This window comes from Tenrec ecaudatus, chromosome 8 (genome assembly GCF_050624435.1).
Source record: "Tenrec ecaudatus isolate mTenEca1 chromosome 8, mTenEca1.hap1, whole genome shotgun sequence".
NCBI lineage: Eukaryota > Metazoa > Chordata > Mammalia > Afrosoricida > Tenrecidae > Tenrec > Tenrec ecaudatus.
In genome coordinates this window covers 4,136,479-4,148,787 of record NC_134537.1, presented here as the reverse complement: position 1 = coordinate 4,148,787, position 12,309 = coordinate 4,136,479, and the positions used below count along the sequence as shown (strand labels likewise).

The following is a 12,309-nucleotide window of genomic DNA, read 5'->3' as shown; positions in this document are numbered from 1 at the left end:
AGGCCTGGTGCTGTAATGGGTTACCTGTGGGGCTGCAAGGTCACAATGGTTGACCACAAGGTCATCAGTTTGAACCCACCAGCCTCTGTGCTGCAGAGAGATGAGGCTCTCTGCTCCTGTGAAGTTACAGTCTCAGAAACTCACAGGGGCAGGTCTCAGTCCAATAGGGTTGCTTTGCTTCGGAATCAACTCTACGGCAGAGTTTGAGGTTTGTCCCTTTTGGATGGACATTCATGCATCGGGAAAGAGACACGATAAAAATCTTGGAAGGAAATACATTTCTTTTCAAATGAGTTGCATCTTTCATTGTTTGCATAGTCAGATCCAGAAGGTTCCTCATCCCCGGATTCCAGGTCTAGCTCAAGTGTTTGACATGCTCCCCCAGACTGGCCCCTGGATCATTGAGATCACTTGCCGGAGGGAAGCCTCAGTCGAGGATAAGCCCCCACATAATTGGCCCTTAGGGTGGCAGCTTATTCATGCACAGGCCTATTCCAGCTCAGGCTTTTGTAGCCAGAAGGAATTCTAGGGAAGCATGAAAGACTCTTGATGTTTTCATGATCAGAATATTTGTCCAGCCCTGGTGATGGAGTGGTTGTGATTTGGACTGCTCACCGTAAGGTCATCAGTTTGAAACCACCAGCTGCTCCTTGGTAGAAAGGCAGGGCTTTCTACTTCCCTAGAGTTACAATCTCAGAAACCCACAGGGCAGGTCCACCCTGGCCATGAGTCAGCATTGACTTGATGGCAGTCAGTTTTGTTTTGTTTGTTTGCTTTGCACAAAGCTTGATGAGCGTGGGCCAAGCTGATCTCTAGTTTGCACATCTTTGTAGGACTTCTGTGAAAGGAAAGCACAGTGGCCTGCTGCAGAAGTGTTAATTCTTGTGAAAAAGCCCATTTCAGTTTGTTTGTTTGTTTCCCTCCAAGGGCTCGAATGATCTATGTAAACATGCAAAGACTTCCAGGTTGGATACTCAAATCATCCATAAAATTATTAACTGTTTATTTTTATTCACTTTCATTTAAAAAACAGTCTAAGAAAATTAGCCAACTTCTTTTAACCTCCTGAAATGTGGGAACAAATAGACAATAGTGTCACACTCCACCCACCCCCATTTCCTCCCCACCCCACCCCATTCACCATGAGGTTGGACCAACTACTGCAGGTCACTACCATAATTAAAAGCACCAGGGACAAGAAATAAATGTGCTAAAATCCTCAAAGACTTCTGCTTCTGGTACTTCTCCCCTTCAGTCCAATTTAATTTCACTGAAGGGGTTTGGTAAGAAAATTAGCCTATTGCGGGTTAAGAGAGGACAAAAATGTGAGAAACAGAAACTTAATCTGTATGCAGGTTTTTGAAGTTGAGCAGAGAGGTGGTACAGGCATCCCATAGCGAGATCTTGAATTCCAATCCAGACGACAGCGATAAAGTGCTTTGTTCAGTAGTCTCTCTGTCCCCACCTCCCAACACACACCTCCCACCAGTGCATATAAGAATTATGTTTATCCTTAGGGTTGTCATGTGTCAGATCAACCATATGACAGTGGATTTGGGTATTAAGTGTATAATAATGATGCACTAAAAAGAAAATTAAAGGAAATGTCTAGAGTAATCCTGCTGACTGTGTATGATCTGCTAACCCCAAGGTCGGTGGTTCAAACCCAACAGCCACTGGGAGGGAGTAAGATGAGGCTGTCTGCTCCCATGAAGACTCACAGTCTTGGACGCACTGGGAGAAGTACTGTGCTGTCCTGCAGGGTCCCCGGGACTCGGAGTCGATTCAGTGGCAAGTGGGTATTTATGCAGGACAGAATTTAAACCAAGTCTCCCGTTTCTTTCTTTATTAGAAGGAAATACCCATTTCTTTCTTGTGAGCCTTTAATAAGATAACGATACACATATAATGATTGTTCTCGATGACATTTTTTGTTGTGAATTACATTTTAGACCTTCAATTCTGCATCCGACGGTTCAAATCACTCAAGAACACAATCTTGACATTCTGTACGACAGAGGTTCCCATACTTAATTGGCCTCTGCCCTTTTAAGACAAAATAAAAAAAATTACCTGGCACCGCCTGGCAGTGAAAAGTTTCTGTACCCCTGACCCTGGATGAAGGATAGCAGTCTGTGTCCACAGCCCCCACCTCCTGATTGTTCTAGCACCCTCAGAGGGGGGTTTCACCCACTTTGGGAGACTCTGATTTAGGAGAATCAGCAGGTGGTAGGTTCCAGGACCAGCTGCCATTGAGTTGATTGGACTCATGGTGTCTCCATGCGTCTCAGTGTAGAACTGTTTCCAGTGACCTTTCTGTCAGCATGCATAGGGGTGCTCTTGAACTTCTGTTGAAACTGGTGCACCCTGAGGATCCCTGGTGGCCGGTAGCTGATATGAATGGCTTCAGGAATTGTTTTCCATGGCTCTTTGCTACAGCTGAATGCCTTACTGTGCTGTCTCACACAGTTAACCCCTCATCGGACACACTGTGGAGAAGTCAATGTGGCGCTAGGCACGGGTGGTAGTTTCATCATCTCTTGTCCACTTGGAGAACTATTAAGCGTGAAAGGGTGGAGTCTAGTCTGTCAATCAGGTCACAGCCTAAGGCCTCCTTGTGGGCGTGGCCTTCTCAGGAAGATTCTGAGAACTTCCTCTCTTCCTCTCTGGAGGCGGGATGCACACACTCACTCTCTCTGTTACACGTTCCTGTCGAAGAGCCACCTGGAGCTACGCTGATGGCAGCCACAGCCCTGGACATGCTTCCACCACCATTGGATCCACCAGACTTCACATCCACCAGCTTGTGATCTCCCTGCATTTTGCATCATTGCATGTGACTGTGTGAGTCTGAAGAGCAATCTATGGACTAGTATCAGACATATGGGCTAAATGGACTTGATCTGGACTAGCCTGGGATGTTTTCTCAATATACAATTGCTCTTTGGCGTAAAACTCGTTCTCACACATATATGAGTGTCTCTCAATTTGTTTCTCTAGTCAACCCAGACTAACAGCATCAATCCACCATTATGGTACCTCAGGTGCATTGCGAGGGAAACACCCAATACTGGTATCTGTAGGCACCTGTCACACCTGAGGGACCATCACTGCCCACTTGAGACAGACCAACACCTGAAGGCATGAACTTGCTGGAAGGCAAGCGCTGCGTATTTGAAGTGACGTGAGAAAGGATATGTACCTCTGACCACATTTATGAACAAAGGTGCTAATTTTCTTCAGGGGAGAAAGAAACACAATAACTGACTTTTAAAAGAGATTTGCCTCAAGATTATTTTCAAGCCAGCAAACGAAAACATATCCCCACTAAAACTTTTAGTGGTGCAGTGTACAGTGTCTTTGTGCCCAGGTTCTGGGGTTCTGTGGTGGTCTGGGTGGACTAGAGAAACAAATTCATAGACATTCATGTGTGTAAGAGAGAACTTTATATCAAAGGGAAATTGTACATTAAGAAAACAGCCCATTCCAGTTAAAGTCCATAGGCCTAATGTTAACCCATATGTCTGATACCAGTCTATAAATTCCTCTTCAGACTCATGCAACACATGCAATAACACTGAGTGCAGGAAGATCACAGGCTGGTAAGTAGAAAGTCTTGTGGATCCAGTGGTGGTGGAAGCATCTCAGCACTGGCATGAGTCTCCACGTGGCTCCTCCAGCTCTCTAGTATAGCACCATGTGTCTTGTCATAAGGAATACAAAGCAGAGTGTATCTGGCCTCCAGTGGGCTATGTATCTCCGTCGTGCCTCCAAATGAGGTCATCATGCAGCGACCCGATTGACCGGCTACACACCATCCCTTCACGCTCAATAGTCTCACGTTGGCACCAGATTATGTAACGACCACGGCTCCTTTGCTTTTCTTCCAGGTGTCCACGCCAGGTCAGCTCATGAATGCTACCAACCTTGACTGTTTTGTATTTTAAACTTCATTTCTGTTTTTTTAAATATGTAAATCATTTTATTGGGGGCTCTTACAGTTCTTATAATAATCCATACACCCATTGTGTCAAGCACATTTCCTTTTCACTTCAGCCCTTGGTATCAGCTGATCTTTTCTCCCCCTCCCTCACACACCCTCCCCTCCTTGGGGACCCTTGATAAATGATAGATTATTATTATTTTCATACCCCCCACATCCGCTATCTCCCTTCACCCATGTTTCTGTTGTTCGTCCCCCTTAGAGGGATGGGGGTGTTTGGGGGTTAATACATTGATCCTTGTGATCGGTTCCCCCTTTCTCCCCTTCTCCCCCCAGAAACTTCATTTCAGGGTGCTTCAGGGCACGTCCTGCAGATGGTTATTGTCGTGTTTCTCTCTCCTTGTGGGGAGTTTCAGGAAGCAGAGAGGAGCTTGTGATAGACACAAAGTCTCTGAGTTTTTTTGATCCTTATTGTCCGTCATTATCAGCAAACCGCTGATACTGTGTAGGCGCTGCTCACCCAACTGGCGATTGTAAAGCCCAGTGATGGCGAGCACTCACTGGGGTGCTGTGGGCTCCGTCCTGGTCTGCTGACTGCAAGGTCAGCAGTTCTAAGCTGCCAACAGCTGCTTAGTGGCAGAACGATGGGGCTGTCTGCTTCTGGCAAGGGTTATCCATCAGAAACCCTCTGAAGTAGCGGTTCTCAACCTGTAGGCTGCAATGCTTTGGGGGTTGAATGACCCTTTCCCAGCAGTCGCCTAAGCCCATCAGAAAACACATATTTCCGATGGCCTTAGGAACTCAGATACCGCTCCACTATCCGTCTCCAGGCGGGTCCGCCAAAATACAGACACGCCCACACATGAGTACCAGGCCTGAAGACCGTTACCCACGCTACACCATGCTTCAAGACAAATTTCATTGATTTGTCATTTGAAATAAATACTTCACAATATAGAGATACTTATTGTATTGTGATGAATCACTATGCTTTAATGATGTTCAATTTGTAGCAATGAAAATACATCCTGCATATCAGATATTTACATGATGATTCATCACGGTAGCAAAATTACAGTGATGAAGCAGCAATGAAAATAATTTTATGGTTGGGGGTCACCACGCCATGAGGAACTGCATAAAAGGGTTGGGGCGTTAGGAAGGTTGAGAACCACTGCTCTATAGCATCACTACGGGTTGGAATAGACTCACTGGCAGTGACTCTTATCCGGTATATCAGGCCCTACAAAGCTGCATAAGGGCTTATATATGAATTAGCAAATTCAATTTCATGATCATTTTAGGCGGTGGAGACTTTCATGTGAGTAATATTGGTAGCTGCTCTTTACTGACACTTTTCTGTCTGTGGGGCTGTATCTTAAGATCATGGCATGCCTCAGGTGGAGGTGAGAAACTGAGGCACTGAGTTTTCACAGCAGTACGTGAAGGAGTGAGGATTGCGATGCACACAGTCTGACTCCAGTCTCCATTCTCTTGATAAGAATGTGAAAACCAGATGGGCTGAATCAGTTGTCCAGGATCACACAGTTCTGAAATGGTAGAGCTGGGGCTTACACCTGGTTCTTCTTGACTCCATTCATCAGATGGCTGCCCCCTAGGCGCACAGCCTCAAAATTGGAGTCTATCCCACTGAATCAGTGGTTCTCCACCTTCCTGATGGCGTTCCCCTTTAATACAGTTCATCATATTGTGGGGACACCCCCAACCATAAAATTATTTGTGTTGCTTCTTTATCACCATCAATTTGCTACTGTTATGAATCGGGCACCCCCTGTGAAAGGGTTGTTTAACCCCTCAAGGGGTCTCGACCCACAGGTTGAGAACCGCTGCACTACATACTAGTCTGTGGGTTTATGGACTGCTGTTACCATAACAGAACAGCAGAGAGGCCAGTCTCCCTTACTGATAAAATAAAATAAAATGAAATAATTAATCAGCACTGGCCTGGCAGCAGGGTTACAAGAGAGGGGGTTATGAACTAGCCCATTGGTTCAGCCTCCTGATGAGAATTTGCATTTCCACCCCAGTGGACTGAATCCGCATCTGAAGGCCACCTTGGTGGTGAGTGGGCACCTTTTCAGGGCTTTCACCACCCAGGGACGTGATGAATACAAAGTAATATGCTGCCCTGAGCTACGAATTTCCATTTGGTTCACAAATGCCCCTTGTAGGACTGTGTGTGTGTGTGTTTTCCAGTGGAGATCCAATCAAGGTCCACACTTGACATGTAGTGGTTCCATCTTTTCAGATTCAAAGCAATGCCACCTCCATTGCTTTAAACAAAATGAAAAAAAATATTTGGACAGTTTGTTTTTTTTTTGGGTCCCATGGCAATGACCTATACAGTCTCTTTCTGATTGACGTAGGTTAAGGTTAGGGGACAGCAACGTGGGTTTGCTTATTCCTCATTGCACCCTAAAAGGAACAGTTTCACATTATATTCTAGTGTCCGTCCATACCCACATTTCCCCATTGGTCCCAAAGTGATGTTTTGTTTTTTGTTTTTACGTCGATTTGTTCAAGCCAGGTGTACGTGTTATGCACCATTTTTTAACAACAACAACAACAATAATAAAGTAGGGGAAAACCCATACACTTTTAGTTCTGTGCCTTATAAATACCTTAGATGAATTCTTTTTAATTACAAGATCATTTTATTGGGGACTCTTACAACTCTTATCACAATCCGTACATCCGTTGTATCGAGCATATTTGTACCTAGGTTGCCGTCATTCTTTTCTAGACATTTACTTTCTACTGAGCCCTTGGGATCAGCTCCTCTTTTCCCCCTCCTTCCCCACCCTCGTGACTCCTTGGTAAATTATTATTATTTTCATATCTCACACAGACCGCTGTCTCCCATCCTCCGCGGCTTCTGTTCGTCTCCCCTTGGATGAACTTGCATGCCTCTGCGAGCTAGCAACGCCGCCCTTTATTCTTTCATGAACGTGACTTTCACAGACTGAAGTCATTAAGTGGCCGTTGCATGCTGTGGAGAAGCTTTCGAGCACAGAGGCCCTGCCCTGTGACTGAGTAAAAGGACCCCATGGGACCAAGACAGGACTTTCTACTCCTGGAGAGAGCCACAGTCTCAGGAACGCACAGGACAGTTCTGCCTGCCCTGCAGGGTCGCTCTGCATCGGCGTTGCCTCAATGGCGTGAGTTTCGGCCTCCGGAGGGTTTTCTTGGCTGTGGACAGGGCTTGTAGGCCTCTCCCTCAGAGCTGGTCGCTGATTCAGATGGCTCACTGACCTTTGGTGTTGAGTCTTGGCTCCTTCGGGTTTTAGAAAATTGCTTTAAAAAAGCAAACAAACAAAATATAACACACATGCAGAGAAGCTTACAATTCACTTGTGTATTGCTCCAGGAGTTCTCACAAGCCCTTAACACCCCCATGAGACCAGATGGGTCCAAGACATAAGACATTCCCAGCTCCACGAAGTGCCCCCTTTGCCCGCTTGGCAATCCTTTCACCCGCTACGGCCGACCATTCTCATGGGGTCCCGTGCCAGGGGTTTATCTGCCTGCAGGACGTGATTCCCACTCCGCCGAAAAAGGGAGCGCCCAGGCGAAGAGCCCTAAAAGATATGCATATTTTAGTCACAGATTATGAAAGCCTACCTTCCATCCAAGACCTTTAAAGTGATATGCTGTATGCTGTGTATGTCCTCACACAAAATAATTCCCACCACAGTGTAGTGTACATAATGGTCCCATTCAATGGCTCCCCTGCTTCCCCAGAGTTGGGATTTTGTCCAAAACATTAAAGGTTAAGTTATCAATGGAACTCAAAGGGCATCTTGTTTCCATTTGCATAAGTCGCTTAATGGTTTGAAGTCCACTCTTAGGTTGACAATGGAAGCAGTCAATTACAGGGGAGCTCAGCAAGACATTCTTCAAGAGTTCTCTTCAGCGGGAGCAGGGTTGAAGTAAATTCTGGAAAAGGGGCAGGGGGGTGGGGAAGAAAAAGAGCAACTCTTTTTTCTGAAAGACATTTATTTTAATTAGTAGCTCTCACAGGCTAATCAAGAGTCAACTCCTTGTGAAATCGCCCGGCATTGGGGGCAAGGAATTACCAAGAGGGCTGGTTTGAAAAGGCAGGAAGAAAGGAAAGCAGGGGGAGGGCCTGTCCAGTCAATTACGTCCAAGTAACTCCATTACGTGGCTTTATGGAGATTGAGCAGTGAGTCCATACTTGGTGGGAAAGTGTGCATCCTGTGTTTGGTCAGAGGACCCAGAGAGAGCGTGTGTATGCACGCTTGGGTCTCTGGAGCCCAAGGCGGGTTTTCATGGTCTCCTAGACTTTAAATGGTTCAACTCTGCATTGAGACTGTTAGGTTTCTCGAGTGGGCCCTGATGGGGTCCCTACCCCCCAACCTGCCACTGACCAGGAGCAGGGTACAAGTGAACCCCAGAGTGCGCTCCCTGCTTTTATCCTAGTCCACCCGCTGGCTGGAGAAGACATGGTTGACCCCATTAGCTGGGTGGAGCCCACCTGGGTGATGTCATGAGCCTGGGTCTAGTTTGGACCACCTAGGTGTACCTCCCATGGGAGCATGCTCAGTTTGGGGTCTTCATAGGTGTCTAGTGGTTGCCTTGTTTCCTTCCAATCTCCTTCATGGGGTCCTTTGCAGGCATGGGAGGGACACTCCCCCCCGCCCCCCACTGTCCCTAAATGTAGCTACCTCACAAGACCAGGTCAGTTTCTGAAGGACCGAACAGGGAAGAGCAGTCATGAGCTGCTGTTGAGTCAGCTTTGCGCTCAAGGCAAGCCCGTGCCCAGTGAGACTGCATGCAGCCTGTCTCAGCATCATGCACTTGACGAGCTGTGGGCTGAACCACAGGGTGTTTGGATGAACTAGATTGCCAGGCCCCCCTGTATTTAATAAGGAAGCCCGTGTGTGTGTGTGTGTGTGTGTGTGTGTGTGTGTGTGTGTGTGTTGAGCCCCCAGCCACAGGCAAGCCTACATCGCGGGGTGGTTGGTGGCCATACTCAGGGTACTTGGGCCAGGTATGAACCTGCTGCTTCTGCCTGGAAGGTGGACGTCCTCCCGGTGAACCACCCCTGTCTAAATGGCGAGAGAGGGAGAGGCATGCGCATAGGTGGCCTTCGGGCGTCCCCGTGCTGTAGTGCTTGTGTGTGGGGTTGCTAACCACGAGGCCATCAGTCCAAGCAAGACGGGAGCTTTCTGTTCCCAAAAAATCTGAGAGCCTCAGAAACCCACAGGGGCAGGTCTTCCCTGTCCTCTCAGGTTGCTGTGAGTCAGCACCGGCTTCTCAGCATTGAGTTTATTTTTGTCGTGTTTTGAGTTCAGCCTTTGAAGGCCCTGAGTGGGCCCCACATTGTCAGCTTTCAGCGGGGAGGGGATTATGATGGTGGCCACAGAAGATCCGGCTCTGTGTAACCTGGAGTTTGTTTTCTTTTTAAGAGGAATAGGAATCTCCCTTTACTCTGGGCTTTTCGAGATGGCCAGTCTTAGTGGCCAGGCAATGTCGTGGGATGCGTGTTTGCTTGCTGATCTCAAGGTCAGTGATCTGGCTCCACCAGCAGCTAACCTGGAGACTGAGAAGGCAGTCAGCTGTCTCAGAAACCCAACCAGTCTCTTCTCCCCTGTGAGGACACCGGGCGGCAGAAACGACAGGATGGTGGTGGGTTCAGGGACTTCAGTGACTAAGCAGCTTCCTAAAGTTAGACAGCATGATTGGACAGCTGGTTCGGTGGCCGGGGCCTCTGTCCCCACCAGTTGTAGGAGGACAGAGAGGAGCCAACGGAGAGCTCTGGCACAGCTACCACCTTGAACTCGGGGATGCTGCCTTTCAAATGCACACTAAGAATCTGTGTGCACAGCCTCCTGCTTTTGAAATGAAGGCGGCCGAGGGGCTGAGGGGCGGGTATCACAGCCCTGCCCGCGGTAGTGGGTACAACCCAAGTATCCATCAGCCGAGGGGAAGATGAGTCCAATGTGATTTGTCTACACAGTTTTATTCTGCCATAAAGAAAAGCGTAGTCTGAGCATCCTGCAATGTGCTGAGCGAAGTAAGGCAATCACAAGAAAGGACCCATCATGCAAGATCCTGCTCATATAGGAAGCATCTGGGGCAGGCAGCGTGCACAGAGCCAGAGATGTCTGAGCGGCCCCCAGGGGCTGGGAGAACGAGGAATGGGCAGCTAGCACTCGTGAGCACAGTTTCTGTTTGGGATGACGGAAAGATTTTGGAAATTGCAAAGGACACACTTAAAAATGGTTAAAGTGTTCTTTGCTTTTGCCTTGCTATATGGATATTAGCATACAAGTTAAACGTTTAAAGGGGCATGTAAACGCTCCTGGGTGCAAATAACTCAGTTCTTAGGTTGAGAACCTCAGGTTTAACTTTATGGTTTCCTATCTTTGCTGTGCATGTCTGTGTTGTGTACATGTCAGGACATAAAGCGTTCACAATTTACCACATTCACGGTGGCTGAAACCTGTGTGTGTGGGGGGAGGGTAGTGTCTTTTAGGACCAATGCCCCATGGAACACACATGAACTTACTCTGCCCCGGACTAGTTTCTCCTCACAGACACTGTGGGGGAGCCTGAAAACTTCTGTCCCTGAAAAGTAGATTCCAGATGGAACCGCGGGAGGTGGCCTCTCCGTGCATTGATGTCCATCTGTGGCAGACTCAAAATTGCCTCCCGGCTAATCGTTGAACAGTAAATTCCTACAGACTGCCTCGCCTCATGCACACTTTCATCTTTTCGCCGACACAATCTCTAGTATGATGGGGATTACACAGACCAAAGTTTGGTTGCTTGACTCCCCCTGGTCTCCTCGATAGACTCACGTGGACACACATGCGATGCTCAAGAACCTAAAGACAGGAGTCCCTGAATGGTCCCGACGGTTAATCCACTTAGTCAACTAGCCCGAGGGTTGGAGCTTGGAGCCCACCCAGAGGCACTCTGGAAGAAAGGCCTGGTAGTCTACTCCCGAAATGCCCGCCATGGGATGGGGTCGAGGTGGGGCAGGGAAGGAATGTCACTCAGCTTCTTTCTACAGTTTTTTTAAATTTCTATCTTGGTGGTAGAACAGCAGACCCTTCCCGAAAGAAAAGGTCCATTTAGATAGTCATGCAGGTTCATCTTTGTCATTTTCTTTCTCCTTGGTGACTCTTCAAAGCAATGACAAGATTTTTTTTATGACAATACAAAAGAAAACAAACTTTGACCTAACCATTTCTATGGACACAGATCAGTGGCCATGACCACGTTCTTCCTCAAGGTAATAACTTGTCACTCCATCACATGTCTGTGCGCTTGGTGGTACCTGACAACACATTTCCACATTAGGTGCAACACCTGACAACATCTGATATTGGTACCTTTTTCCATCCATTTGTGTAAATCATCATGTTTATCATGTGTCTATGGTATGCACACATGAGCCTTGCCTCCCAAACTGAAGTAACCTGACTGCAGATCCTACCGCAAAACAGAATGTATCGTCCTAGTGTAATTATTGCTGATAGCACGTCCTAAACACGTACTTTGTGTGAATGTTTAAGATGCACAGTGTTGAAGGTTTGAAAAAGCGTACAAAGCTCAAGGTATTCGCGGGTAAGGAACTTGTGAAATGTGGCATTTAGTGCATCGGTACTTATTTTTTAGAAAAGAAATGGAATCTATTTGTGGTTAAAGAAATATAGTTATGATATGTGTGTTAGTCTGGATTGACTAGAGAAAGAAATTCAGAGACACTGAAGTGTATAAGAAAGAGTTTTATATCAAAGAGCAATTGGATATTGAGAAAACATCCCAGCCCAGTCCAGATCAAACCTGTAAGTCTGATCTTAGCCCATATGCCCGATACCAGTCTATAAATTCCTCTTCAGACTCATATAACACATCCAATGACACTGAATGCAGGAAGATCACAGGCCAGTGGGTGGAAAGTCTTGTGGATCCAGGGGCAGTGGAAGTATCTCAGTGCTGGCAGGGGTCTCCACGTGGCTTCTCCAGTTCCAGGGCTCTCGAGTAGCTCCGTGTGTCTTGTCAGCAGGAAGACAAAGCAGAGAGTCTGTGTGTATGTGGTCTACAGTGAGCTATTTCTCTCCGTGGCGCCTCCAAATGAGGTCATCAAGCTGTGACCTGATTGACAGGGTAGACTCCACCCCTTCGCAAGTTGACACCTGACTATGTAACTACTACAATGCGTGATAAAGGGTGGTGACCCCACTCTATGATAGAACAAGCACGTTTCGTTTTTAAAACTCTCTTGCCATTTGAAGAATAGTCCCCCCGGCATTCGACAGAAATACAAACCGAAGGCTGTAGCATAAAGACAATTGTGCAGATGGCGCAGGCCC

General features: G+C 47.2%; 1 protein-coding gene across 4 annotated transcripts in view; it reads left to right on the top strand.

Annotated features, from left to right (window-relative positions):
• Positions 1-12,309, top strand: part of WWTR1 (WW domain containing transcription regulator 1) — a 133,715-nt gene that overhangs the window by 58,395 nt on the left and 63,011 nt on the right. The window lies entirely within an intron of this gene.